The following is a 6000-nucleotide window of genomic DNA, read 5'->3' on the forward strand; positions in this document are numbered from 1 at the left end:
TGTATCTAGGGTTTGGAATATATATTTATATACTTCACTCAATCTAGAAGGAACATTATTTATAACGAATTAGAAAAAGAAATGAAACACTCACCAAATTAACCAAACTTGTTCGAATTGCCTTTAGGCTTCAATAGATTAAGGACTAATGACGTGCTTAAAATTTGGAGTATAATGACTATTTTGGCCTGTAAGAATGAGATGTAGTATGAAATTTGCCATCACAACATCAAATGTGGTGGCAAATTTGATCTTGAATTCAATCAAACATAACTTCAGATGTGATTGTGGATTAGTTGAATGTATAAAGTGGCTATGTGATTAGTATGTTTCTCAATCATATGTGCATCACAATTAGTTGGATAATGACTTTTTTTAATGGGTTATTAGCTTTTAATATCACGTAATTATCGAAAATATTACTATTTATTTCGATAAACTTTAAAATTAGTAAATAATATCATTAACTTATCCAGGGTAGTCAATTAGTAGACTGGTGATGGATTTCATCTTAATTTAAACTATGTGGCGATGAAATGGTGATTACGTGCCATTTTTTTTAATTAGGGCACTGACTCAAATATTACATAATCATCACTTCATTGCCACAATGTTTGGATTAAAATGGAATCTATCACAGGTCTACTAATTAGCAATCCTAAATAAGTTTAGGATATCAATTTTGAAATTTGTAAAAAAAGTTAATAAGTATTTTAGCGGACTGACGGCGAATTTCATCTTATATCTTAATTTTAACTGTGTGACAATGAAGTGATGATTACGTGATATATTTTTTATTGATTAGGACACTAACTCAAATGTCACGTAATCATGATACTTTATTGTCACACTGTTTAAACTAAGATGGAATCCGTCTCTAGTCAACTAATTGACAATTCTATGTAGCTCGTGATATTATTATTAAGTTTGAAATTCATGAAAACGAAGTAATATTTCATAGTATAATTGTATGATATTAATGCTAACAATCCTTTTTAAATTAGTTATCGAGTAGAAGTTAAGTGGCATTCTCGCATAGAATCACACGCTTGCTTAAACATTACGACCACATGGAACATTACATCGACAAAATTAAAATAATGTGTGTCCAAAATACAAATTCCTAAGAAACAGATAATTAATCTCCTATATAATTATTTGGGCCCCACTAACGGCTCGTGAACAATGGGATTATAGACTTTCAATCAGCATTTTTCGATCCGACAACAAGTATATATGGTTAAAAATAGCCCATTGCTTAAGTTTGCAGACAAATATTGGGATCTTCATTTTCAAGACTTTAATTCATTAGTTTGGTTATAATTAATAATCTCTAAAAACGCATCGATGTGTTTTAATTAAAACTAAATGTACTTTGACTGGGAGGCAAATCTTCAAAGTCCAAACCATAATATAGGGATTGATCATATTAATTATTCATTATTTATACAATTAAGTATTGAACCAAATTAATTGAGGGACATTGAGTATGTCATTTCAAGTTGTAAAGAGCTAGGTAGTTACTTTGGAAAGCGATGTTTTAGTTCGTCTTTATTAAGATTAATTATTGAGTTTTAAATTTGTGTAATCTAAAACAAGTTGATTTGTTCAGTTCAGACTGTCATCACATACCACTCTTTAATTAGAAGAATCAAAATAGAGTGATTTAATAACACTTTATATATGTGTGTGTAATGTTACTTAAAATGGAAAACAAGTGTGTTAGAAGCTTGATGGTCTCTCTAAGTAAAATTGATCTCCAACATAACTGAACATCCATGTAATCGCCTTCAGCATTTTATTAACGATGCAAATATTATGACCCGAATTTGATATGAAAAATTAAAATATAATAAGGATCCCCCTATATATATACTACTACTATATCTTTATAATGTCTCGAGTTTGCTGCCGACTTTGATTCCTTGTGTGTGTAAGCAAAGTGGATTATATTGTATTACCATGTTGTAGACATTGAGGTTGTTCGATTTGCAAGTTATACCTCAAAATTAAAATACGTATTGTGTTTAATTCATGAGATTGAAACTCACAATTTAATCCTAGATGGATAATTATGTGATAATTAGTCATAATCACTCCACTCCAACTAAAATAATCTCACTATTCAATCCTAGCTAAATGTATTATCACATGATAATTAGTCATGTCAACCAAACAACACCTAGAAGATTAGGAGGATATACTAGTAACCACTTTAAATTATGTGTCATTTTGATTTTTGAAAGTTACTACACCATTACTTGCAACACAGTTCACACACTAAAATCACCCACGTCATACAACTAGCTGTCACACACACACGGGTACTATGCATGTATATATATTGACTATGTTGGAGTAGGGAAAAGTTAAAATGACAACGCTATTTTGGGTGACACTGTGCCACCAATCTGAGCTGTTTCAAACCAGATTCATTCTTCTTTTGCCATGTGGCAGTCTCCATTTTAAATAAAAAATTAAAAATAATGCATAAGGCTATAATTGGAAATCAAAATTCTAGCAGATTCTCTCCAAACGTAAATCACGGTATTACCTCCTCTCTTTCTTCAATTTCTTTCTTCAATTTCAGCAGTTAATCTATCAAGTCTTAAGAAAAAAATTGCCTTCAATCTCTATAATTCTCTCAATAGCTTGCGCTACTTTCATTCTACTCATTTCTATCTGTGTAATTCTTCCAAATCGTGTGCTACTACTTTCAATCTCTTTTTTCAATTTCGCGGATATGAAATCTATGTTATTCTCGCAGATATTCAATCTCTGTAATTCTTCATTAAATATTCCATCTTCATTGAATTCATGGATAATGATGTTCCTGCTAACGTTCAGTTTACTGATTTCGCAAACAGTAAATATTTACTTATAATCGTGTGATTGTTAAATTGCTTATTACAGTTCATGGATTTTGATATGAGGTTGAATTTCACGATTTTGATATGTAATTGAACTCATAGATTTGTATCTTCTCATGTAAATGAAATTTATGTATTGCGAATTGAATCGTGGGGTTATATTTCATAACTTACTGCAATTTAGTGATTGAATATTTGTATTACGCCTTACAAATTCCGTATGTCATATTGCTTGTCTGAATATGTGATATTGCTTGCTCATGTTTACTAAATTGTATGTCAGTGTCTGATGTCTGGGATTCCCAGATGATTTAATGATCAATTGAAGAAATTCTCTGATTTCATGAACTTGCAAATAAAATTTATGTATTTGTAATTAAATTTCATGGAGTTCAAAATTAATGATTGATTGTAATTTATTGATTGATTGTTTTTATTTCGCCATACTAATTTTGTATGCCAGATTGCTTGTTTAAACATGTGACATTGCTTGCTTATGGATATTAAATTGCATGTCAGTTTTCAGCTTTAATGCTAGATTTTGGGAAAGAGTTGAGAGCAACTCTCTGGCCTCGCCTGATACTGAAAAGAGTAAAAGAGCGGAAGAAGATTTTTATTTGACTGGAAGACCGTGCGTAATAGAAGTTCAGACACCGAAAGAGTTTAGAGCAACTCCTCGGCCTTGCTTGTGTGTGACAAGTTTTTTCACATACTATCATAAAAAATCAATTAGTGCTTGCCCCGGAATCTATAATTGCTTGGTTGCATGTGTTGGATTGCTTGCTTTGTAATATGAAATAGCATATCTTGTCATTAAATCCATACTCTTCTTTATAATTTAATTAGATCACATATTGCATTTCAATGTGTAATGTATTGCATGTCAATTTATAATTTAGTGCTTGGTAGTACCAAGGATTTAAACAAATTAGTGCTTGAAGTTGTTTATACTCAACTCAGAATTCGTATGGCAATTTGCTTGTCAATGTGTCAAAATTTGCTACAAGAGTTAGTCTTGCTTTCCAATGTGTCAGAATTTGCTTACCATTGTAAATCATGCCTTATGCGTGTTATTCAGTGTCTACATCAAACAAAATAGAAATCCAAAAACCATCAATGTATACACCAAAAGAAACCAACAATCATTGACTATCAAGAGTTAGTTTGCTCAAAAAATTTTAATCAAAACATAGTGATGTTCATTCTCCTAAAATAATATCAACGGGTCCTTTCTTTTGCGCCTCTTCAAAGTGGCGTGTTATCGTACTCATTACATCACCCAAGAACTTATTTTGAGCTTCTACAGACTCATCTTCTGCAGGCTCTGTGGTTGCCTTCATCTTTCTGTGTCCTGTGTTGCACGAATGAAAACCATTACACTTATCATGTATTAACAAACTGTAAGGGTTGGCAGCGGAAGCGTGCATTCAAATTGATCACATAATAATTCTGATCTATTTAGCAGATTATTTAGACAAAATCTATTCGCGCAATTCTCACATGTATCATGCTCATAACTTGAATTTAATCATGCTTTAGCGTAATTGAAACCTAAAACATGCTTACTACGGAATTAACCAATTTAATTCGTTGATTCTCCAAAGAATCGAAGTTGGTTAGCCCCTTCTCCACGTGAAGATCTTGAGTACTAAACCACGGATCTTCTGACTGGTTCTCGGACTGTAAACTGATATCAGTGTGGGCTGATCTCACCAGAATACTAGGACTTGAATAAAGAAGACGAAAACTGCTCAAGGATGAGAGCTGAAAATCGTCCCTCTTCAAGACAGAGAGGGGGACGAAAATTTGATGATGAAAAAATCTCTCATTCTGTCTCATTTATTCTCCCATTTATATTAAGTCACATATTGAACCCAGACATGGATCTATGGAAGAATTTGGATATGCCCCCCCCCCCCCCAATTAGCTTCTTACTAATTAAATTGAACCCACAATTTAATATAAGCTTATATTGGAATATTACGAGTAGTCACTACAGAAGTAATATTGTACTGCCCATCCAAATCCGAAATTACAAGTATTCCGGGTTTCTATTTGTTTGTCGTTCATTTCCCGTGCTTAAGATAGAAACGTCCATTAATTAATTAATGTATGCTATGAACTTAATTAATTAACATATTATTAACTCCAAGAGTGGACTTAGCAAGAAACGCTTATTTATTATTCATAGAGTAATCAAACTCCAACTAGCTAGGTTCCGAATAATAAAACCTTGTTTCGAGCTCCTATTGTGGACGTTATCAAACGAGACTCACCTCGCACACGATTCAATATAACAGCAATCCTAGCACCGCTAGATATTAATCACCACTACCCAATATACCCGGATTCTTGGGTTGTGAAAAACCCGCACCATTTGGTAAGTCAAAATAGTGCATAATCAATACCGTATGCTCAATGCTAACCTACATTGATTAAGAAATTAATTATCAAGACCTCATCTTTCAGTAGATAGCATAAAGACTCGTCTTGCTGTTAGATCCAATTCAATGTCATACCAAACCAATGTCATATTATTTCAGTAAGGCTTAGAAATATGCGGACTGACATTGCAACCTTTCACGATAGGCCTATCTAGGTTGTGAAATTCTTATTTTTCTTTGTTCAGAACTGACCGTGTTACCTTAAAGTGGACGACGCCCACAACCGGTCTACCAAAACAAAGACTTAGACTTTGTTACGTTGCTCATACATTTAAATGTGCAATAAACATTCATTAAATGTAAAATATAACAACATTATGACAAAAATAATCTGTTGCATCCATTGTAAAATAAAATATAGAGTTTTACAGTATTCAATCACTCAAAAGGTTATATTTTAGTATACAAACTCTAACAAAAACACATTCCCAACCATTAGTAAGCAAATTATACGCATGTCTTTTCACACATTTTCAATGCTTTATTAAAGTGAACATTAATGGAGCAATTAATAAGCTTGAACAAGCAATTCTGACAAACTGAACATGTAATTCGAACATACTGAACAAGAATTCTAACACTGTGAACAAGCAACTCATTTATCAAGCAATTCTAACACTCTGAACAAGCAATTCTACCATGCTGAACAAGCAATACGTTTATCAAGCAATTCCAAAGGGCATACA

This window comes from Salvia splendens, chromosome 1 (genome assembly GCF_004379255.2).
Source record: "Salvia splendens isolate huo1 chromosome 1, SspV2, whole genome shotgun sequence".
Classification (NCBI taxonomy): domain Eukaryota; kingdom Viridiplantae; phylum Streptophyta; class Magnoliopsida; order Lamiales; family Lamiaceae; genus Salvia; species Salvia splendens.